The sequence below is a fragment of the Giraffa tippelskirchi genome, chromosome 2 (assembly GCF_054371585.1).
Source record: "Giraffa tippelskirchi isolate mGirTip1 chromosome 2, T2T-mGirTip1v1.2.pri, whole genome shotgun sequence".
In the NCBI taxonomy this organism is placed as follows: Eukaryota; Metazoa; Chordata; class Mammalia; order Artiodactyla; family Giraffidae; genus Giraffa; species Giraffa tippelskirchi.
Genome location: NC_137276.1, coordinates 231,420,279 through 231,431,957, shown reverse-complemented (window position 1 = coordinate 231,431,957; position 11,679 = coordinate 231,420,279). Strand labels below are relative to the sequence as shown.

The 11,679-nt window shown below is 43.9% G+C and overlaps 1 long non-coding RNA gene across 1 annotated transcript; it reads left to right on the top strand.

Annotated features, from left to right (window-relative positions):
• Nucleotides 1-27: 27 nt before the first annotated feature.
• On the top strand, nt 28-11,354 carry LOC145532913 (uncharacterized). Its single transcript, XR_014073705.1, has 6 exons — nt 28-126; nt 482-599; nt 5,125-5,287; nt 9,164-9,350; nt 10,551-10,687; nt 10,913-11,354. It is a non-coding gene; the product is annotated as an uncharacterized LOC145532913 (long non-coding RNA).
• The last annotated feature ends 325 nt before the right edge of the window (nt 11,355-11,679 follow it).

The window sequence follows — 11,679 nt, the reverse complement described above, 5'->3', positions numbered from 1 at the left end:
ACTCTCTGCACGGCCACTGAGATCCGTATAGAACACAGATCACCATCACACCGTGTCCTCAGCCTCCAGCATTCTCCCCTCGGGCCCGCCCCCTCCCCTGGGCTCAGCACACTGCATTCAAGAGAGGTCTACGCAGCGGGCCAGCTCCCTGCCCACTTTGCCCTTAACAAATACCTTTGCCCCCTTTCCCTTGCCCAGGTTCCCAGTTCTCAGGTTTTTATACTCCTGTCCTCTCTGCCTGGAACATTCTTCCCTTTAACTTTCCCGGGCTAACTCCTCCTGCCTTCTTGGTATCAGTTATCAATGTCTCCACCTCGTGTTATACAGTCACTCTGGTTACCCGTTTCCCTATCGGAATTGTCTGCAGACAAGTATCACCATCCTCTGTCTCTTTATTATCTGGCCTTGCTCCTCACTAGAATGTAACTCCTGGGGTCTACAGGCCTCACTTAACTTCTTTTTCTCCATCACTGACTTCCAGTCACCAAGAATGGTGTGGAAGATTGTAGAAGCCCCAGATGTGTGAAGTTGCTTCAGTCGTGTCCTACTCTTTGTGACTCCAAGGACTGTAACCTGCCAGGCTGCATGGAATTTCCCAGGCAAGAATACTGGAGTGGGTTGCCATTTCCTTCTCCAGGGCATCTTCTCAACCCAGGGATCCAACCCATGTCTTTTACGTCTCCTGCGTTGGCAGGATGGTTCTTTACCACTAGTGCCAAAGATAATTGCTAAATAAATAAATGTGAATGAGGCAATAAAGTGCATGTGTGCGCATGCACACACACACACACACACACACACACACACACACACACACACACACTTTGGATGGAACATGGTCAAATGTGCTGGTTGTTTTCCAGAATGATTTGGGCCCTGTCCTGGCCCACTCTGAGCCCGAGGCTGCCCCCATGTCTGCACGATCAGGCCCTCTGGGTGGCAGCTCATTGCTCCGGCAGCAGATGGAAGGACAGGACAGGTGGGCAGGACTGCCGGTCCCCTGACAGCCCCTCACTGAGCTCAGATGGCACCACTCCCCCCTGCACCCCCAGCATCCCTGTTGCTCGTGCCTTGGAGCCCCATCCTTGCTCCTCCCCTCATCCCTGCCACAGCTCAGGAAGCTGCTTCACCTGCATCTCCGTTGGGATGAAGTATTTCTAGCTAAAATCTTGTCTGATGTACCAAGCAACTTTCCTTCTCTGTATATGATTTAGGATTCATGTGCATACAGGCGGTGGGGGAATGACCTTTTTCCTTCAGTTTTTCCATTCATTTATTAGTTTTCAAATTTGAATACATCTTTTACCTTTTTTGATTAGATAAGCATATGATTAGATCTAGTTTATAGTCAGTGGAGCTTAGTTATGGTAGGCAGATTCAGTTTAGTTCAGTTCAGTCACTCAGTCGTGTCCGACTCTTTGTGACCCCATGGACTGCAGCACACCAGGCCTCCCTGTCCATCACCAACTCCTGGAGCTTGCTCAAACTCTTGTCCATCTAGTCAGTGATGCCCTCCAACCATCTCATCCTCTGTCATCCCCTTCTCCTCCTGCCCTCAATCTTTCCCAACATCAGGGTCCTTTCCAATGAGTCAGTTCTTTGCATCAGGTGGCCAAAGTAGTGGAGTTTCAGCTTCAGCATCAGTCCTTCCAATGAATATTCACAACTGATGTCCTTTAGGATGGACTGGTTGGAGCTCCTTGCAGTCCAAGGGACTCTCAAGAGTCTTCTCCAACACCACAGTTCAAAAGCATCAATTCTTCAATGCTCAGCTTTCTTTATAGTCCAACTCTCACATTTGTACATGACTACTTGTAAAACCATAGCCTTGACTAGATGGACTTTTGTTGGCAATGTCTCTGCTTGTTAATATGCTGTCTAGGTTGGTCATAGCTTTTCTTCCAAGGAGCAAGCATCTTAATTACATGGCTGCAGTCACCATCTGCAGTGATTTTGGAGCCCAAGAAAATAAAGTCTGTCACTGTTTCCATTGTTTCCCCAACTATTTGCCATGAAATGATGGGACTGGATACCATGATCTTAGTTTTCTGAATGTTGAGTTTTAAGCCAAATTTTTCCTAAAAATACACACATATGTGCATGAAACATACCTGCCATGCATGGGCCAGTAATAAAATTGCACCATGAACTACAGAATGTAATTTAGCCACTTCAGAGGAATTAGTACCCAAAAAATGATAGATAGATAGATAGATAACAGATGAATATGGATGACAAAAGAGTACATATGCATATATATGTGTATATATTTAGACATGAATATGTTATTACATGACATTTAAAAGTAGAATTTTGGGGACTTCCTTGGTGATCCAGTGGTTAAGAATTCATGCTTCCTTTTCAGGGAGCCCAGGTTGGATTCCCGGTCAGAACTAAGATCCCACATACAGCACAGCATCACCAAAAAAAAAAAAAAGTAAATTTTTAAAAAATAAAGACAACTAAAATTTTGAGCAAGCTCTGAGAGTTGGGAAGGGGGAAGCCTGGGGTACTGCAGTCCACGGAGTCGCAAAGATTCGGACATGACTGAGCTGAAAATTTTAAAAATACTCTAGTAGTATTCAGAGACATGAAATACAGCTAAATTTAATGAAATGTGTATAGGATCTCTATAGTGAAAACCTATAAAACAATACTAAAAGATATAACAGAAAACTTAAATAAATGGAAATATATACAATGTTTTAGGACTAGAAGACAACATGTTATAATGCCATTCTCTCCAAATTTATCTGTAGATGCAATGCAAACCCAAACCAAACCCCAGCAGGGTTTTAAAAATAAAACTGACAAGCTGATCCTAAAATATATATGAAAATTCAAAACACCTAGAATAGCCACCACAATCTTGATAAAGAACAAATGTGGAGAAACTACACTAACTGACTTAAAATTTAATGTAAAGCCACACTCATCAGATCAGCCCTGTGCTGGTTAAAGAATAGGCAAAAATAGACCAAGAGAACCAAACAGAGCTTCCAGAAATAAACCAAACATAAATGATCCAGTAATTTTTCAACAGAGATACCAAAGCAATTCAAAGGGAAATTTTGTCCAAAAATGATGTGGAAACAAGTCAATTTGGGGAAATAAAAACGTATCTCAATTCCCACTTCACACCCTACACAAAAATTATTCCAGGCAAGATCTAGGCCTCATCATAAAAACGAAAACTATAAAGCTCTAGAAGATAAACCAAAGGGAATAACTTCATGACTTTGGGGTTGGACGTAAATTTGTAAGAAAACCAAAGAAAGTAACAACCATTAAAAATTATTTTGGTAAATTGGCATTCATCATTAAAACTTCTGCTCATCTAGTAAATTTTATTAGGAAACTAACAGACAAGCCACAGGCTGATAGAAGGTATTCATATATGTCTGTTATGGAACTTCTGTCAAGAAATAATTTTTAAAACTGCTACAATACAATAATAAACATATAAACATTTCCTTCTCCAGGGGATCTTCCCTACCCCAGAATCGAACCCAGGTCTCCTGCATTGCATTGCAGACTACAAGGGAAGCCCCCCAAAATATAAACAACTCAATTTAAACCTGAGAAAAAGTCAAAATATCAATGACATTTTTCACAAAACTGTAACATCAGTTGATGACCTTGTGGGCTGTTACTACAAATAACCTTGACTCTGTGGATAATGCTGCTATGAACATTTGTGTATGAGTTTCTACTTGGACATAGGTTCTCATTGCTCTTGAATATATATCAAACAGTGTAATTGTTGGATCATATGGCAATCTTATGTTTAACCTTCTAAAAACTTTCAGGTTGTTTTCTAAAGAAGCTGCAACACTTTACATTCCCATTAATAATCTTGGAGAGTTCTGGTTCCTTTATATCACTGGTAGCACTTTACTACATCTCTTTATCATTATAAGCATTCTAGTGGGTGTGAAGTGGTAACTCACTGTGGGTTTGATTTGTATTTCCCTAGTGATTAATAATGTTGAACATTTTTTTCATGCTCAACATCATTAGCTATTAGGGAAATGCAATTTATATCAGCCATTTGTAGAGCTTCTTTTTAGAAATATCTCTTCCAATCCTCTGTTCATTTTTAAATGGATTATTTACCCTTTTATTATTAACATGCAAGAGTTCTTTGTATATTCTAGCTGTAAGTCCCTTATCAGATTGGCAAGCATCTTAACCCATTTTGTCTTTTCAGAGCCCTTCTACACATGACTTGTCTCTCCCCTGGCATCCCTTCTCATAGAGAAGGCTGTTAGGAGAGCTTAGATTCATTAAGCACCTATACTGTTGTGTCCCCTCCAATCTGACCATATCTCCTACCACTCAGCTTATTCCATCTGCTCCAACCACGTGGGCCTCCTAGACAGTCCTCCTGCCTCTGAGCCACTGCACCTGCTAGTCTCCCCTCACCCACCAGATACTTGCCAGGGTCCCTCACCTCCTCCAGGCCTTTAGTGCAGATAGCAAATAAATGAGAGGGTCTCAGAGGAGTCTTCCCTGCCTACCCCCATTTTATTGCCAATGACCTCTCCACCCAGGACCACCTCATCCACATCTTGGCTTGTTTTTTCTTGTAGAGCTCGTCATCTCAAGATACTGCCTTTCACTTATTTATCTGTCCATTTCCAGCTCCCCTGACTAGACTGTTACTCCACATGTGCCTAGCCGCTCAGTCAGGTCTGACTCTGTGACCCCAAGGACTGCAGCCCACCAGGCTCCTCTGTCCACGGGGATTCTCCAGGCAAGAACACTGGACTGGGTTGCCATGCCTTCCTCCAGGGAATCTTCCCAAACCAGGGATCTAACCCAGGTCTCCCACATTGCAGGCAGACTATTTACCATCTGAGTCACCAGGGAAGCCCATAAAGTTGGGTTTTATCTATTTTGTTCACTGCTCCATCCTCATCACATGTAACAGGCAGAAAGGATTGGGAGAAATAATTACGCTTCTGAAAACCTACAAGGAAATCAAAGTTTCAATGTTCAACACATTTTAAGTTCAATCAAGAAGCAAATTTCTTAAAGTAAATATGTACTTCTTGTTACATATCCTTAGAAAAAAGGCTCTTCCACACCTATCTCTTTTTTTTTTTGCTTTATTTTCCACAGAGGGCAATTGAACCACCCAAAGTGGGCAGTTATTACAACCATGAAAATGGAGAAGGAAAGAAATGAACATACAGGACAGGGAAGGACTCTTCACTTTTCCTGAGGCTGTTGAGAAGAATGGTGGTGTTATGGTCCCAGACAACCCAGAAAACCAATTATGAAGGTAAACACAAACGGTTTTCTGCCTCATGGTTCAGAAGCACCTCTGTGTGTTTGTTCACTAAGCTGATGTGCTGCTTTTCTTTCCATAATTTGGAAACAAAGCCAAGAAAGCAATTCTATCCTCTCAAATTACTTATGCTGCTTTCCGCCATCAGTTATAATGAACTCAGCAACTGGATTAACTCTGTAATTTTATGGTAGATGGACAGCTGCAATCCTTTGACTAGGACTCCAGTTTTTTCTCTCTGTTGCATGTAAATACACAGCATCCCGCTTGTAAGCCTGTATCTCCTCTCAACATGCCTTGATCCATCTTGTTTTATTCACCCAGATTCTCTCTAGCTCTACAACCAACCTTCATGTTATTTCATCTCCCATCTCTCTTCCAAGGCACTGGGAGAAATCCTTCAGCTCCCCGCCTCCACTGTGATCACCTCGTCCCAGATGTTCTCATTTCTTGCTGGACTATTGTAATAGCCTTCTAACTGGTCCCCCTGGTTTCCCTTTGTCCTGAGCACCAGTGAGTAAGCAACTCAACCCCACAAAACAGTCGGAGTGATCCTTCTAAAGGCCAAGGCACATCATGTCACACCTCTACCCCAAACTCTCCCCACTTCATTCAGATAAAAAGCCATCACCCACCATCCCCACTCATATCCAGCCCCTCTGGTCTTGCTGCACCTGGGATGTGCCTGGCACACTCCCACCTGAGTCAATGCACTTGAGGTCCCTTTGTCTTGTACATTGTTCTTCCAGAAATCTTACTGACCCACTTCCACGACTCCTTCAGGACTTCATTCAAGCTATACCTTTTCCCAGCGATGATCTTATTTAAGATTGCAAAATCTCCTCTGACCTCCACACCCCTATCTAATTCACAGTATTTTCTACTTACGTAGTTAATGGGCTTCCCAGGTGGCTCAATGGTCAAGAATCTGCCTGCAATTCAGGAGATGTGGGTTCGATCCCTGGGTGAGGAAGATGCCCTGGAGGAGACAGCCCACTCCAGTATTCTTACCTGAAGAATCTCATGGCCAGAGAAGCCTGGCGGGCTACAGTCCATGGGGTTGCAAAGAGACAAACACTGTGGAGAAAAAGGAACCCTCCTACACTGTTGGTGGAAATGCAATCTAGGACAGCCACTGTGGAGAGCGGTGTGGAGATTCCTTAAAAACTGGAAATAGAACTTCCATACAACCCAGAAATCCCACTGCTGGGCATACACATCGAGGAAACCAGAACTGAAAGAGACATGTGTACCCCAATGTTCATCGCAGCACTGTTTACAATAGGCAGGACATGGAAGTAACCTAGATGTCCATCGGCAGATGAATGGAGAAGAAAGTTGTGGTACATATATACAATGGAATATCACTCAGCTATTAAAAAGAACACATTAGAGTCAGTTCTAAGGAGGTGGATGAAACTGGAGCCTATTATACAGAGTGAAGTAAGTCAGAAAGAAAAATACTGATACAGTATATTAATGCACATCTATGGAATTTAGAAAGATGGTAACGACGACCACATGTGCAAGACAGCAAAAGAGGCACAGATATAAAGAAAAGACTTTTGGACTCTGTGGGAGAAGGTGAGGGTGGGATGATTTGAAAGAATAGCAATGAAACATGTATATTACCACATGTGAAATAGATGACCAGTCCAAGTTCGATGCATGAAACAGGGCACTCAAAGCCAGTTCACTGGGTCAACCCAGAGGGAGGGGATGGGGAGGGACTAGGGAGGGGGGTTCGGGATGAGGGGACACAGGTACACTCGTGGCTGATTCATATCAATGTATGGCAAAAACCACCACAATATTGTAAAGTAATTAGCCTCCAATTAAAATAAATTAATTTTAAAAAAGTAACAAAGAAAACGAGTCAAACACAAATGAAGTGACTTAGCGTGCACACGTGCACATCCTTCTCCGCAGTGCCTTGTAAGGTAAATGAGGGCATGGTTTTTGTCTACTTTGTTCACTACTGGTTCCCAGGACCTTGCATACAGTAGACATTCAACATTTGTTGAATTAATGAGTTACATGAATGAATGCTGGTTGACTGCCTACATGGGTTACAGTTTTAATGGCTCCTGAAGAGCTGTTCTAGCATATGGTAGAGGACTTGTTCTCATTTCTCTAGGGTTTACACCTGGGAGTGGAATTGTTGGATCATATGGTAATTCAACATTTAACTTTTTGAGGAACTTTTGGACTGGTTTCCAAAGCAATGGCACCATTTTATATTCCCATCAGCAATCTATGAGGGTCCATATTTATCCATATCCTTGCCAATATTTATTACCATCTGTCATTTTGATTACAGCCATCCCAGTGGGTATGAACTCATATCTCAATGTGGTTTTTATCTGCATTTCTCTAAGGACAGACATCTGCTAGACCGACATTGAAGGAACACAGAGACTTAATCAGAAGAGCCTCTAGGAGCCTAGGCTCATCTCCAACTGAAACATGAGACAAAGGTGACCATGAAGGGGCCAGACGATAGCCCCTGATTCTCCACTTGGCATCTTCAGAAACACCCTGGGGACTTTCCTGGTGGTCCACTGGCTAAGACTCTGCACTCCCAATGCAAAGGGCCCAGGTCCATTTCCGGGTCAGGGAACTAGATCCCACATGCTGCAAATGAGCCTGGTGCAGCCAAATAAATATTTATTTAAAAAAAAGAAGAAAGAAAACACCTGTGGAAGATAAAGGAGACCCAGCTGGGGTGGCAGGCCCACATCTTGGTTATTTCAGGCTTCACCTCCGGCAGTTGGGTGGGTTGAACACACAGGTTTATTTAAAGGTCTTCCAGGAAACAACTCCTATCTGAATGGTGGGAATGGCAAAAAGTTTTCTTGAAGATAAATCTCTTAAGTATTTAAAAGTCCAGTCTGACGGTTGTACTTTGGCCTCACCAATCTTGTCGTGTTTTAGAAGTTTTCTCCAATGAGCACTGAGAAGCCCATAGTGGGCTTCAAAGCTAAAATGACAAGGAACTGATACTTGGGTTCAGTTCAGTTCAGTCGCTCAGGTGTGTCCAATTCTGCGACCCTGTGGACTGCAGCACGCCAGGCCTCCCTGTCCATCACCAACTCCCAGAGCCTACTCAAACTCATGTCCATCGCATCGCTGATATAAGGTGATATTAGGGTTAATATCCCTAATGTGCCCTGAAGCCACTTAACCACAGAAAAGAGCCATCAGGATTCCCTACAACCCCTGCTGTTTCAAGGAAACCACCTTTGCCTTCCTGGTTGAGAGGGCACTTCTGTCCTGCTTTGTGGATGCTAGACCTCAGGAAGGGACCTTCCAGCCAAGATGGTAAATTGAGTATCTCAGAGTGGAGCCTCCCCACCGGGTTAGAAGCAGAGCTCCCTGAATGAGCATCTGCCTCCATAACAGCTGATGGCAGACCACCCATCCCATGGCTCCCTCAGCCTCCCCACCACCCCCTACCCCGGAGAGGACAAGAGCTGAGAAAGGAGGGCGAAGTTTAGGAATGAGCGCAAGCATCACAGGTCTTACTTGACTCTGATCCTGAAAGTCAGTGCCACCTGCTAGGGTGCCGTGAGCCAGACCACCCCCCATCCAGGTAACCTCTGGCCCGTCCCTTCACCGTCTAACCATAATATCCCACTGTGTTTTTATTTGGCTTGCCTGAGACAACATCTTCTCTCCCTAGTGAGCTTGGAAATTCTTCAGGGTGTTCATATCCTTCAGACATCTTGTCATTTCATGCTTTTTTTTTTTCTATTAGAGTGCCAGCCAGACCCAGCGCCAGCACCCTAGTGGGTGTCTGGCCGATCCGTGATGAGTTAAACCCACCAGGGCCATTTTCTGCCTCCCTCTGTACGCTTCCCACTCTTTCAGATCCACCCGCAACAGGCCCTAGAAATGGGCGGCAGGGCATGCAGAGTTAAAGAACAGCATCCTTTCACATGAAACCTGTGAAACACATGAGAAGCTGAGGCAGCAGTTCATTCCCCTTGGGTAGAGTCCTATGTAGCTGTTTTCCAGACACTTTGAGCATCCCTCCATTTCTAGAGAGCAACACAAGGTAAGTTCCCAACTTCTTGCCTTCAAAGAATCTGAGACTCACGGAAGCCATATCATTGGCTTAATTTCAAAAGGCAAAACAGCAACAACAACAAGCCAACTTGGTTTAGAAGCTGACACAGGGTTTTAGCCTCCTCACTTCAAGTCTGCCTCCCTGGGCCACATCAAAGTTTCTTTTCTTTTTTTTGTCTAAACAGCCCTATACTTCCTTTCAAAAGTCTAACCTGGCACTGAGGAAAAAACAAAAAAAAAACGCAATTCAAAAATGAGCAAAGGACTTGAATAGACATTCCCTCTGCCCAAAATATATACTGAATGGCCAGTTAGCACATGAAAAGATGCTCAACATCAGTAATCATTAGTGAAATGCAAACTGTAAAGAGATAGCACCTCACCCATTAGGATGGTTATCATAAAGCAGAAATCAGAAAATAGCAAGTGTTGGCAAGGATGGGGAGAAATCTGAACCCTTGTGTACTGTCAGTGTGAATGTAAAATTGTATAGTCACTATGGTGAACACAATGACAGTCTTTCAAGGATTTATAAGTATAATTACCGTATGATCCAGCATGTGATCCAGGTAAATACTCAAAAGAACTGAAAGTAAATTCTAGAAGAGATACATGTGCACCCATGTTCATAACAGCGTGGGTCACGATACGTAAAGTGTGGAAGCAACCCGAGTGTCTATTAACTGATGAACAGATGAGTCAAATGTGGTCTACGGATACAACGGAATGTTATTCATCCTTTAAAAAGGAGGACATTCTGACATATGATACTGACACACCATACTGGGAACTTTCTGCTAAATTGAATAAGCCAGACACAAAAGGCCAGAAACTATATGGTTCTCCTTATCTGAGGTACCTAGAGTAGTCAAACTCTCACGGACAGAAAGGAGATCAGCAGGAGCCAAGGACTGGGGAAGCGGGGTCGGGGAGTGAGGGGGTGAGGCCACAGAGGGTTTAATAGGAATAGAACTTCCTGTAGAGTAGAATTTTGCAAGATGAAAAGAGTTATGGGGATGGATGATTGTGACGGTTGTCCAACAATGTGAATGTGTTTAATATCACTGAACTGTACACTTAAACATGGTTCACACGGAAGATTATATACATATATTTTACCATGATTTTTTCACTTGCGGAAAAAGTCTAACTTGGCCTTCAAAAGCTGTCTCTTTCCCATTCACACTAGCATCCCTTCCCCTTATGGTCTGCAGTCTGTTCACCAGACCCATGGAGTGAACTCAATCAAAGTGGTGAACACATAAAAGCTGCTGGAGATCCGGTGGGGCAGGAGTCCTACGAGAACACACAGATTAGTCATGACAGGTAAGCACAGCACTCGCCCAGCGCCCACGACAAGGAGCCGGGCCCTCAACAGATCAGAAGAAGCAGCCCTCCCCACGATTTGTTTTTCTCCCCCAGGGTCCTTCAGTTATATTTTCCTTCTCTAGTTTCCTTTTATTCCCTAGATTTTGTTTCTTGGGGAACTAAACTACACCTATGGTCCTTGAACTGACTGCCTTCCAGGTCATAACATTTTTAATTTTTCAGCTAGATATGATATTCCCGAGAGCATGTTTTAAACAGACAGTCACTCCGGGTCTGACAAGAGGCTGATGGTGGTTTCCACGGAGCCGACTGTGCTGGTGGACACGACACCAGCTGTCAACCGTTCTGTTTCACATTCAGTCGAAGCCCTCAGCAGAAAGCCTGCCAGCCCCTCGCCTTGGCCGGTCCTGTCCCTGGGCAGAGGTCCTGTGTCCCCAGGCCCAGACAGAACATGTACCAAAGGAGAAGTCTACCAGGAGGGAAGACAACAGCTTTATCTGAAGGCTTTGCCAAGTGGAAGTTCATCTTATGGTGCCCACATCTTATGACCCAGAAAATCCAAGATCCCACGACAAGCAATCACACCGCATCCTACTTTTGAATTTGATGTCAGTCCATACATTGTTTAAAAATTAAAAAAAAAGCAGAGTTGCTGTTTCTGTCACTTCTCTGGGGAGATCTTCAGATGAGAGGCATTTTCAAATCACAGTTCTGTCTTTTCACAACCAGAAGCATAAGCACTGCTAACATGGGAGAAGGTTCATTAGGCTTGAGCTGCATCCCAAGGGCTGGCTGGCTCAGCCATGCACTAGAGTTTCTCTGAACCTTCCAAGCGTTCCCAAGCTGGCTGCCTGACAGCCTCAAAGGCCACTTGCATCCAACTCAGAGCATCTTGGTAAGGATGCTTTCTCTGGTTTACAAAGTAATTATTTTTCTCTCTCTGCTCAGCCTGCCAGTAAGTTGCCTGCTGCAGCTGGCTCTCGGAGCAA